Here is a 13,650-nt window from a genome sequence, read left to right as displayed (position 1 = left end):
AAAACTGTCCGTGTGTCTCGAAATTTCCTAAGCTTTGTGTCTTGCTTGCCACTGGATGAATGGTTGGTTGCTTGGATGGATGGATACGCGTGACTAACTGCGTCTCTTTTCCAAGAAACTCCCCCAACCCGTCACTGCTACTGCCATTTTCTGTCTGGGCGTAGATAATAATGAGCAGAAAATGCACTTTCGCATTCACCATGCGCGACTGCATTTTTTTGTTGCTGTTGTTTTTGTTCAGTGCCGCAATGTTGTTTGTCTACGGCTGGGATGGGTTTATCACGCTTGTACCAGGTAAAGAAAGCACGTTTTTATTATTTCTCTGTCTGAAAACTAAATAAATATGAAGCTGGAGCGCATAAAAACTGAAAACTAATAAATTAACAAGTGAAACAATGTGTCTACTCGAGCACTCCGGGGCGGATTAGCTGATCACGTAAGCATAATCATTACCGCTAAAGAGAGGTGAGTGATCATGCAAACATGGGACACGGAACGGTTCCATTACCAGTTCCCCGTCCCACCACGAGTCGGTGAAGATTTTACAGTGTCTAATCTCGTTGGATGACACAATTGGTATGATTACGATAATCTGTTAACGTAAAACATCTTTATTTTAAATCTTTTCTCAGAGTTGTCATTAGTCGCACAATTGAATTTATTGTCGAAAATAAAAAAAAATTATTTGAATAGCAGGTGATATCTCGTTCAAGACGGTCCGTTTGTTTTTCGTTCATTTTCTCCCGTGATATTTTGTTGTAGTTTTTCTTAATTTTTTGGTTGCAATCAAGGTAAATTTTGTGACCGGTTGTTGGTTGTCGAAGATCCAGTCCATCTGGATTTATTCGGTGAATTTTCGTTAGTCGTAAGCGCGGTGGTGTACCATGGAGTCCTGAGGTCACATTTTGAAACAAATTCGAATCGACTTTTCATACAAGCGATTTGCAAATTATCGCTACCACGAGGATCAGGAAAAATCTTCCACGTGCAATCTAACCAAATATGGTCTGGGGATGCGTGATACTTCGCCTACACTTAAAACTGTCATATTGAATTCGTCACGAACATTGTATAGTGGAATTCCGTTTTGGCAACAATCTTATTTATTTCGGTTGCCAAAACCGGAACCGTGCCAAAAATGGAACCTTATTTTTAAAATTAGTATTTTCAATTCAAGACTTCAAAAATCTTACAAGGATTTTTAATTATATAATAATATGTGAAATGGAATAAGATGAAAAAAAGAAAATTCAATTTTATTCAAGCTTTTATCCAATTCAGTCGTAGTCCAATAAAATTCTAACTTCTTCGTGCACTTCTCCAGTGAAATGCCCCCTTCTTACGGAAGTGTAAAATATCACTTAATTCGAATCGCATTTCTTAGGTCCACTGGGCGGCAAGTCTCAAACCATTCACTACACGGTAGTATTGATTTCGCTCTTGGGGTTGTTATCTCTTCTTTCTGAAAAGTAACGAACAATTTTGTTTAAAAAACATATTTCATTTTAAAAATAATTAAATTTATTAATTCTTAAAAAACTAACAAATCGTCGATATTTAAAATGGAATTGAGAGATTGAAAATCAAATTGCAATGTTTGAAGGTATTTAGGTTAAAAACAAAACATTTTTGTGTTTTTTTTCCAAAATGTTTATTTGACACGGCGTTTACGAAAGCTTTTTACGACGAGGTTTCTTTTTTTTACATAGCATGATTCAAAAATTGTTAAGACTAATTTTAACTATTATAATAGTAATTTATCTAAAACTGACACTATAATCAGAGACTAATTGAGATGGCGGACTCACGAGTTTCCCATGGCTCAAGAGGTACTAACTCATGTATTACACTGCAAATAATCCACACATTGCACTCAAGTACTTCACACTTAATTTTGCCGAAACTGGCTTCACACTTAGATCTTATGTGTTAGACGCATACTTCTTTGAAAACTCGTTAATTCCAACAGATACTACACTTAAGTTTCATATTCATGGTGTATTTAAATCAAGTGTCTGAAAAATAGTTATTTATTGTAATGCACATAGAAATCAACTACGTCAACTTGAAGATTATACCATTTCTTATGAAAGACATGTGTTTGAATGTTAATTTTAATATGGGGAAAATATTGTTTGGCTTGAATAAAGATGTAAGGACACTAGATATTTTTGTTTAATTAGATCTTTAACTTTATTTGATTTTAAAATACACTTAACCTACTTACAATTAACAAATTTATTGAGTAAAGTTTATTTCTCAGCTGCTGAAGCTAACTTGCTACATAAGATCACTCACTTGAGAAGCTGAATGACTCTAGCTTAAGTTCCGCTAGCGTGTTGTCCTTATTCTGTAATAAAGAAAAAAAGTTAGGAATAATTTATAATTTTATATTATATATTACTTACCATCACAAAATTTCCAAAATACGCTGTTGAAATCCTGACATAATATTATTTCTGCATGTTTTCGCACAGCCATGTTGTCTTGAATTGAAGTTGTACAAAACTGAACTTTTATTTAAGTGTTTCTACACTTAATATTGCCGCAGTTGTCAAGAACATGCATTTCATGAGCTAAACTTTTCTGATTTAATACACTAACACATGAAATTGAAATGTGATGGCAGTCGATTATGCCATAGAGTGGTACACTTCATTTTTAAGTGTAATATTATTAAAGTGCAAATGGAAAAATCATGATTTTTCGAAGTGGCTTGGCACTTAAATTTTATGTGTCGCATGTTTTCAAAAATGAGTTTACATTATTGAAAATGATGAATAAAACATATGTGATTTCATACGATGACACTTAAAACTTATATGCGATTATAGTCGATCACATCATAGGGTGGAACACTTAATTTTGAAGTGTACATTCATTGACGGTGAAATGGGAAGTTCTTGAATTTTCGGTGTGGCTTGACACTTGAATCTTATGTGTCGAATCTCTTCGAAAAAAAAGTGTAGATTATTTGCAGTGTACTAGAAGGTCCCTCGAAATGTCAAATAGAAGACACGATGGTAATCAAGGTACGCTTTGCTTCTCTATTTTTTTTCTTTCTGATAGGCTATCGATTGTTTATTTTACATGTCAGAAAATATTTTTTTGCTGAGAAGTTGTTAGCAGCTAATAAGCAAATTCTGAAATTCAGTTGTTATTTAATGAAGCACGATTTTGTGAGTGCGAATTTCAAGAATCATACACAACATAAACGATGTACGGTTAACATTCCCAAAATCATCCTCAAGTTAAAGTTCAGGGATACCCACTAGACAATATTTTTTTCTAGATATTTTTGGAAATATATTTCACAAGGGTTTTTCTAGTAACATGCTACGACAAAATTCGGTACTATATTTGGCGTCCCATATTTTCCCGCTGTCTTCCGCTTTCGATTATGTTACAAAAAGGAAAAATTGCAACACATTTTCTCGCGTAAACAATGTCGGATATATGCGGTGATGATCGTAGCAACGATCAATAAATAATAATTGCTACCAACTTTACAAATCTGATAGAGAAAGAGAACACTAGATTACCCTAGTAACAATTGTGGTTTTATGATAGTTTTATAGCCCCTGCTAAAACTTAGATTGCACTTGTAGCGTGCTATAAAACTTCAATTGTTACTTGGGTAGTTCGGCAAGATTGGTAGAACTGGAGGGATCGTGCTACTTCTACTATTCCAGAAGATCTAGTACACAGTGTACCACATAATTTTGACTGCTTCTTCGTGAGTTAGTAGTCTCGATTAGTCTCTGCTATATTAATTCTCATCATCATTTAATTTTTTACTTTTTCGTTGATGTTTGTATTTCATAATGATCTAATATTTTTGAGTTTATTTATTCACATTTTTTTCTGCTATTGTCTGAACTTAAAACAAAACGACACTTCACTTGGTGGAGGATTTGGCTAGGATGGGAGCATGAGAAGATGGATCAAATTAAAATGTTTGGCAGACACTGATTTTAAAAAATATATATAGATCAGTTTCATATATAGAGAAACATGAGACTCGATGAATTTTATTTATATATTTTATTCATTTTATTCAATTTATTAATTTTATTAATTTTATTTAATTTAATTTAAATTTAATTATCTCATTCATCTTATTCCACTTATTCATTTTTTTCATTTTTATTCATTCTATTCATTTTAATTCGAATTATTCTTTAATTGTTATTTTCAATAGTTTCAATAATATTTCAATAATCTGTCGCTGTTGCTAAACCAACTTCTGGAAATTTTGAAATAATAGTCATATTACGTAAAAATCAGCCAGTGTTCACAAATCACATGAACTGTTTCCATCCGACACTTCAGCAATCGGTGGGAAGAACATTTAATCCTGTGCTAATTGAAATAACCTTATGACTAAAATTATACCAACAGCTGCCATCAATCGAGGTGCTGGTAGCTCTAAACTTAAGAAAAAAAACTAAAAATAATGGAATGTAGAAAACGACCGGATGGACTTTTAGTGGATTTTCGGCTTTCACGGTCTAGAAATAAGAACGGCTGTTGTATACTGCCCGACGTTTCGGCCAGTGGTTTTAGCATTTTTCAAGAGAAACCGTTTTGCCTTTCTCATATAAATAAAGGCTATGCAATCACTCCAAAAATCGATTTTTTATTGTCATATCCCATTCGATTCAGTTCGTCGAGATCGCAAAATGTCTGTGTGTGTCAAATAATGCCACTTATTGGGGCGGAATGGAAATAAAATACCGGTTAATAGCAGCACTTTTCGTCTGTGTAGAGCAGTGCAGCTTTATACTACAAATATATTAAATTTAGTTAGGTTATACAATTTCTCTTATAACTTACCTACACTTTCGGTATTTTTTTTTGATGATCCACTCTACACGTGGAAAATTCAGGGTATAAATCCTAATCAAACTTTTAGTTCTGTAAGTGTTTTAATTAGAATAACACATTAGGTTTTAACTTTATGAATTCACTATTTTTTACTTACGCTTTTAAACTAGAATAATAAATTTAGGTTTTATTTTAGTTTTCTCACTTAAGTAGAATTAGGATATTTTAATTAGCACTAATAAATTTAGCTATTATCTTCTCGACGGAACTCGCAAAGTGTCTTCAGATTCTCTGACGTTTGACGTTTCTAGCCAGCCTACACACTAAACGCGCATACCCCAGATTTTGGTAAGTGCGCGCAGCAGCAACATCCTCGCCGGCCTACACGCTAAATGCGCAGACCTCAGATTTTTGACAGTGGCCCAGCAGTAACATCACTCAATTTTCTCGGAGATGGCTGAACCGATCTGCACAAACTCAGTTTCAAATGAACGGTATAACGCTCCCATAAGACGCTATTGAATTTTAGTTGATCAAACTTCCGGTTCCGGAGTTACGGGTTGAGGAGTGTGGTCACACAGAAAATTCCTATATAAACTGGTAACCCTATGATGTCCGAATGATGTAATACATATTCAAATACGTTGAAAATTACTTGGATTTGCGGGTCTAGATCACTAATGACCAATTAAAGTAGTTTTGACCACATTGGTCACCTATAACGGAACTTGATGCCCCCCGGGAACTCGTCAGGTTCCCGAGCTAATGTCACGCCTGTTTTCCAGCAAACTCTTAACCGATTTTGACAAACTTGATTTCAAATGAAAGATATAATACCCCCCATGACTGTTATTGAATTTCATTCAGTACTGACTTTTGGTTCCGGAGTTACAGGTTGGTTATTGCGGTCTCATCGGAATTTCTCATATAACCCGTAATAATCGTAATACCTCATAGGTTTAATTAAGGTTTAGATCACTGATGGCGAATTAAATATTATTGGAATGTATTGTCCACTCTCGATAATTCCGGAAGTCCCAGGGTTCCGGGCAAATTCCAGATCTAAAGCCACTTCGGTGATGACTAAACCAAATTTCACTAACCTAGTCTCAAATGAAGTTTGGTGTTGAACCCTTCATCTACCCCTTCACCTCCTACCTCTCAACCCCCCCCCCTCTCTTTCACCCTCTACCCGCTCAAACCAACCTCCCATATGCATTTCATTCAACCACCTCGTACACTAAAATAAGTTATATGATTCACGACGCATCCTCCCACTCCCACTAATTACATCGTTTTCCTTCTCCATCATAAAGTTAACATGAAGACAACTTATATGGCTTAATCAGCGTGAGTTCAATTACGCCGATCAGGTTATATAAATATTCCATTTTTGTTTGTTTCAAGTGTGTCAGTATCGACATGTTGCTTATCAGGTTCATAACAGTCGTGCACTTATACAGGGTGTTTGGTCCATGGTTAAGAATCTCTCGAGAAGTGATTGACTGCCATGTTTGGAGAAAAAAATCGTTCTACACATACCATAAAATCTCCACCATTACAAAGTTATTGAACTTTTTGTGCTAAAAACTTATTTGTCTTAAAATACCTCTAACTCAAAAAAGTATACTTTGTATTTCTAATATTTTAGGTCCACTGGGCAGATGAGAAAATTTCCCATTGAGTGATGCCCTCACATGTTTCAGCTAATGAGTTTAAGTAGCCTTTTCAAAGTAATTTATTGAAAATTAAACAATTTTAATCGATTTTTCGTTCGTTTCTTGAAAATCCTAATAGTTAGCCTCATCATTTTAATAATCCAGATTGTTAGTCTTAAAGACCTGCATAATTCGTTCTTTGACATGATACACTTACCTTTTCTTATTTTCATGAGTTTGGGTTATTCAACTTGGATATTTTTATCTCATTTTCACTAATACCAGCTCTAATTGAAAAAGTATGGCACTTATTGTACTTTTTTTCTTTTTATTCGAAAGCCAGGAAAATTTTACAGAGAAAAATGTAATAATACCTTTCAGTTAAGTGAATTTAGTATTCTTTTAGAAGTAAATTAGTTTAAAGTTAGTGCTATTTTTAGCATTTTCGATGATTTTCTTAAAATAGTAAATAATAAACATCACCATTATTATCATGAAAATAATGTATCTCAGCAAGTTCTACAGTTCTTTCTTTGACTCCATTCAATTATCTCTTTTGGTTTCGACGCAAAATCGCTTTTATCACATCGTTTCATATGCAAAAATAATGATTTCGAACCCACTACATTTGTGGCGGTCTATGCTGTGTTAACTATTAAATAGCAGCAATATGAAATGAGATATAGACAAAGTGTCAAATAAAAAGTTATAGAGAACATTAAGGGGCATCAAATGAACAATAGAAACGATAAATTTTGTTGATTAATAATTAGAATAATTAGAAAACTCTCCAAAAACACAAATTTTGAGTTATTTCGTTAGAAAAAATCATTTAGTACCCTTAACTAAAAGATATTTGTACATACACTGATAGGACATTTTTCTCAGCTCTCCAATGAAAGCTTTGTTAGTTTCTTTGTCAGACTTAGTTAGTTTCACTGGCCTCTCAACCAATTTCTTGAATGAAGATCCAATACAATGGGAACTTCAAGCGAGTTTCAGAAAGGACGAGAAGAGGCCAAATCGTATAATGTCGTGAACGACTGCGCAGAATTGCGAAAAATATTTTTGTGGAAAGCTTACAAAAGACGAAGAGAAGCTTCAGTATTTGTTGCAAGTGGTGCAAGAGTACAGACAAAATTTCCCAAACAGTAACAGTTTTCGATATGTACTGGAAAATCAGCGCAAAGTGTTATAGTGTATTAGTAAAACTAGGTACAATATAACACTAACACACACATACACCATCTTTCACCGAACAAAGCCATCAAAAAGTAGTAGACAGGTGTAAAAACAGTACCGTAGTTTCACTCTGCACTAATAAACCCGAGAAGTTTGGCAAAACTCGTGGAGCAATGGGGAACTTGGACGATGGCTACATTCAATTATCCCGAAGCTATCAACGAAACCTTGGTTCAGGGGGGTGGATGTGGGTCGGGATTTCATACGTGTAATGTCCCGGCTTATGTCCAACCACTACACATTGGATGCGCATTTGCGGCGTATTGGGCTCACAGAGAATAGTCGGTGCGTTTGTAATGAAGGTTATCACGACATCGATCACGTTGTTTGGGCGTGCGCTGGGTATTGTGGCGCCAGATCGCAGTTAAAGGATTCCCTCCGGGCCCGAGGTAGACCACCAGATGTTCCAGTTCGAGATATCTTGGAAGGTCGCGATTTTCCCTATATGTCTCTCATCTACCTTTTTATTAAATCGACAAATATCCTAATATAGCCCATATCCTTTATTTCCCGTTTTTAGAAGTTCCCTGTCCTTCCTTTTGGAGCACCAGAGTGACAGCCATCACCTTTACCACGCCTGCAAAAATGAAGTCAAATCGAGAGCAGGTCGATGGTCTGATCACTCTTGAGGGATTCTCCGCCGTCAACCCGATCCTAGACATCTACCATCTACCAGCCTGAGGTTCTAACTCATGTCACTGTTCTTCACTTTGCCTGCAAGTTGCAAGTTTTGTTCTTCTTTCCCTGTCATCGTGCTCGCCCACTCCCACCTGTTCCTGATACAACTCCTGCTACTGTTACAAAAACCAATTTGTATTATATTCCTAGTTTTAAGATAGCCTTGAACCTTTTCATTTTTTCGTTTTCCATCTTGTATATTTAATTGCATTCCAAGTTTAAGATAGCTATGAAATTTCTCATAAAAGTTTGTTCCCCTTCTTTAATATTAATCTACATTCCTAGTCTTAAGATAGCTGCAATTTTTTCTTTGTAAAATATAATTATTGTTCAATCTTGTATATCGAATCGTATTTTTAGTATAAGATAGTTGTAAAAAATGTTCCTCTCAATATTAAAAAATATTTGTACATTGTAACCTCTTAGTTTTAAGATATTCAAAATGTAAAAAAAAGAATTCGACACCGCCAAGCTAACGCATTTGTGCCTATTAAATAAACGAATTGAATAAAAAAAATAGCAACAATAACCATTCGAAGCGCATTATTCATGCCCCTATATAGCTCCCCTCTTTTAGGGATCATCCATAAATGACGTGGCATTATATGGGGGAGAGGGGAGTATTGTATTTTGTGATGATGTGTGACGCATTTTTTTAAAGGGAATAACTAACATCGTTTGTCACATTTTAAAAAAAAATTGCGACGACAAGGGGGGAGGGGAGAATTACCACCAAGCTACGTAATTACCAGGGGGTATTTAGAGGTTTGTGACGAAATGCTACGATGGGGGAGTGTTAAAAATCACTTAAAAATGCTACGTCATTTATGGATCGTCCCTTATAGAAATGAACACAATATCAAAATCGTAGATTTTTTTAAGTTGTTCAACAAAAAGTTGACGTCAATTTAACACTGCACTAAATAATTCACTCTATCAATATTAATTCGTAGCTAGAGTGTTCTCCAAAAAAGTCAAATACATTCAAACATTAAAGCGCGGCAACTCCTACCGGCAAACGGGTAATTTAATTTGTTTCTTGTTTACTTCGTTCCCCATTACTCATTTCACCGATGTCACAGTGAATCCCAGCGTAACCGTCGCGGAAGCCATTCTGCTCTAAATCCTCTCGGCAGGCTAACGACGAACATTTTCTATTCAGTTAGTCTTGTCTCTGTGGGGCTTTGCTTTCAGTGTGCTGAGTGTGCAGAAAAGCGTGAAAAGTCGCGATTCGCCCATCAATCGCCAACGAACGGGCAGCTAGCCGGTAAGCTGGGCGATCCTCGCGACCGGCGCGGTATCCAAAAGCGCCATTAAACATTAGCTTATATGACCACACACACATTACACCGACTGTGTGACCAGCCAACCGACCAAGAAGCGGCTCACCGTGCACGGTTGGCTGATTTTTATGGTCTCCGCCCGAGATATGACATCGCCGAGACAAAATGTCCATCGGAATTCATAAATTTCTGGCTAAGGAAAATAGCCTTTCTTGAACTGTGGTAGGTGGCAGATTTTGCATTCTGATGTCTGCTGCCTGATGGCGTGCCGGTCTTTGTCTTCTTGGACGGTTTTAAAGTCGCATCGCAAAGCAGTTTTCCTGGCCTCCGAGCGAGCCCCGGTGGTTGTCACGTTTCGGTTGCCTGGGTTTTGTCGAGCTGCATAATTGAGATTAAGTCGCCCCGTTCGGTTTGTGGACTTGAATAAAACATGATCCGTGGGTGTGTGTATGGAGAAGCCTGGGATCTGCCGACACACCGGAAGGACCACTCGTAACTATAATAACAACCATTAGTTACTCACACTTGTAGTGTCCAACATCGATCCATATCTTCATAAACCGACTAGAAAAAGTGGGTAATATTTTCTGTAGGTAACTAGAGTCGTTAAATTGGAAATGTGTCCATGATGTTGAAAGAAATTTACGAAATCGAACAAAGCAAGCACTTTTTCTGATTCTTGAAGTAAAACGCAAGTTTAGGACTAGTTCTAGTTTTCGATTTCGTTACGTTTCGGCGACTACAGTACGGTTTGCTGCGATGACAACATACCACTGCCGCTAATAATTTCACTTCGAAATAAACTCGAACGAAATGCAAGTTAAAGTCTTAAACAAATACCGGCAGTGCCTAAATTAATTATCACATTCCGGAGATAAAAACTCAAACCATAGCAAACGAACGAGATCCCATTCTGAAGCACGACTAATTGTTCTCCCCGGTTTTCTTCGTTGACGATTATCACTGATGGTTCGCCCGACCAGAAAAGGGTGCCGGCAATCATTCGCTTTTACCAACTGTTTACTGTCTCGCCGCCGCCGCAGAGCAACAGCCACCGCATCAGCCCGGCAGGCACAAAAAAAATGCCTTATCAGTCCGTGCACTAGCCGGCTGCTACCGTCCCAGCTCCAGTGGCGCAATTGGTTAGCGCACGGTACTTATAAGACAGTACACAAGCAACTGCTACCGCCTGTGCTGGTACGCTATGAGCAATGCCGGGGTTGTGAGTTCGAGCCTCACCTGGAGCAGGAATCTTTTTTTTGTTTGAGCCGGTCGATGTCACTCACCTTGGGGACCTTGAACTGTTTTCGCTGTTCTGTTTTGGCGGGGTACGTCATAGCATTGGAGTAAAGCGAGGAAAGCGTTGTCTCGGGCTCGTGAGAGGAACGCGTCACAGCAGCGTCACCGTTCCCATTGTATGCAGAGCAGAGAGGTAGACTCGCTGTTATCGCATAGCAGTCGCACGCAGTTTTATCTGGCATGGAGGGCGATGTGAACGACAATTAGCTGTTGTTGTTTTGGATTCTGTTACAATTAATATTAGACGAAGGTAGGTACACATGAAAGGTCGTTGCGATGGCTGATGACGGTGATGTGCGATCCCATCATCACATTATTTGGGCGAACGGTGTGATTGGTACACAGTAGGCATGGTAAAAAATAATAAAAAATATGGATGATGATGTCTGTGACATAAGCTGTGTGTACACGCAGAAAAACGCTTTTAATCCACCTAACAGTGTGATGAGACATTTCTTATAACTCTTATCACTCTCTTCGGATATTATATCGTTTGAGAACATTTAGAACATGATGCTTCACGATGTTTTTGATAACACATACTACATGGGACAGTGGCAGGACTCAGAAAATCGCTCAAATCAGCATAGGACAACATCAGTGCTAGAAATCTCAAACCAAATCAATGGGAGAGCGAAAAAATGGCCCATAAAATAGACATACCAACGAATTATTGTTAATGCTCTGTTAATAAAAGATCTAAATTGTGGTGGGAAACTGAATTTTCCTAAAGGGGTTATATATTGTACTGAGCCAAAAAAATCGAATTTTTTTTTGAATCGATTTGAAGTTTATACTTTACTCAAATTTCCAACGCGAATGAGAACTAAGAAATCAACACTTTTTCTTGAAAAGAGCGATACTAGCAGTGATACCATTCAAAGAAAATCAACAGTGAATATTTCCAGACTTGGTTTTATTTCCTACTAGCTAATACCCATCGCACGTTGCTGCGATTTTCAACGAAATAGGAGGAAAACACAATTTGTTCCAAAGCACCATCTGGCGGGCAGATAATGTCCAACTAATAACACAGGAACACGCCCCATAACAAAAACCTACTGTGTATAAATTTTTACGGATATCGGTTAAACCGTTTTGGGAGTCTATAAATCATATACATACAAACTTTGACTTTTATATATATATAGATTGATAGATAGATAGATTTATGAACTATTGTATTTTTTACATCCTAGATTGCACAATTCAGTGATCGAAACCCAAAACTTCATAAAGTATTTGAAATTATTAAATTAAAATTTGTTTTTGCTATTGAAATTGACAAAATGATAGTATCGCCCCTTTGGCAATTGTTTACTTTTTCGGTCCCACCTATCAGCATTGAAGTATCGCCCTTACGTTTTTTTACAATAACTACCGTTCTACACCACCGATTTCGTCCGTGTGTTTTCAATAGCGATCATTGTTACTATTTACAGCTGGTATCAGCTTGATAATCCTAAAAAAAATACGAAAATAACAGTTTCGCTTCTAAACTGCTAGCAAAAAAAGTATCGCCCTGTTTGTTTGCATGGAGCTTGGAGGGCAAAACTTTAAATAAACAAAAATGCAGTTTCGCCCGTTGTATTTTTTGCTGTGGTTTAAGAAAGCAATATCGTAGAATCAAAATTTTTAGGTTAATTTGTTGCGTTTAAAAGCCCTCAGTCGCATATATGAAAAAAGCCCTATGTTTACATTTGTAAGTATCGCCCTTTTCACAAAAAAAGCGTTGAAATGAAATCGCAGCTCCTGATATCACGCTATCTCTGAAGTGCATGCGTGCATAGTTCCAAATTTTACTTCGACATCGACTTTTTCTAAAGGTGACTTCCCAGTAGTATCCTTGATTTGAATTATTATCGCTAATCCTAATGCCAAAGAACAAATAAAAACCTCTCGAAAATGAACCGTTTGGGAAAATCATCATCATTACTGGAATTTTCATTTTCACGAATCTCCAAAAATGAAATGTACCTATTAATGTGAAACACAGTGAATAATACATACAATAAAGACCCATTTTTATCAATCTCATGGTGTACTTTAGCTGACAAAATGGGGACATTGACTAAATCGGGCATTTTTTTTCTTTATAATAAACTGAAGCTGTTCAAAAAATTCTTCCCGTCCCTTGATGTAGTCTGATAACTATATCTGATTATGATGAACTTTTCATTTTTGCATATTTCCATCTTCATGATAAAGAAAACATGCTCAAGAAAGGATTTACTCGAATTCAGTCTTGTTCGTCTGCTAGAGCCCATCAAACATATGTTCATATTTGGCTGATAAAATCGGGGTTTCAATGTATTATAATAGATATTCAGCATTCGAAGATGTTTCTTGTGAACGAGTATAGAACGACTTTGTTTCTACTTACTTGAAATCAGCGGCGTAGCCAGAAATTCGGTTTGGTGAAAATCGATCATACTGTCCAAAAGGCATAATTCCGAAACCGTAATTTTTGAAGTTTTAAAATTATGCAGAATTATTTTTCAGAAAATAGTAACAGAGTTCGTGTCTTTAGCGAATTTGTTGAGACTTTATTGTAGTCATGAATATTAACCTGAGAAAATTCACCATAAATACTTCTTGGACGATATACCGTCAACGTTGTTTAACGTTTGTAAAACTCATCGAAGATACTAAACCTCCGAAAT

General features: G+C 36.5%; 1 non-coding gene across 1 annotated transcript; it reads left to right on the top strand.

Moving 5' to 3' along the window:
* Positions 1–10,812: 10,812 nt before the first annotated feature.
* Trnai-uau (transfer RNA isoleucine (anticodon UAU)) lies at positions 10,813–10,935 on the top strand. The gene is made up of 2 exons: positions 10,813–10,850; positions 10,900–10,935. It is a non-coding gene; the product is annotated as a tRNA-Ile (tRNA).
* The last annotated feature ends 2,715 nt before the right edge of the window (positions 10,936–13,650 follow it).

The sequence above is a fragment of the Topomyia yanbarensis genome, chromosome 2 (genome assembly GCF_030247195.1).
Source record: "Topomyia yanbarensis strain Yona2022 chromosome 2, ASM3024719v1, whole genome shotgun sequence".
Taxonomy (NCBI): Eukaryota; Metazoa; Arthropoda; class Insecta; order Diptera; family Culicidae; genus Topomyia; species Topomyia yanbarensis.
Note: the sequence above shows the minus strand (reverse complement) of the source record. Positions and strands in the feature narration are given on the sequence as shown.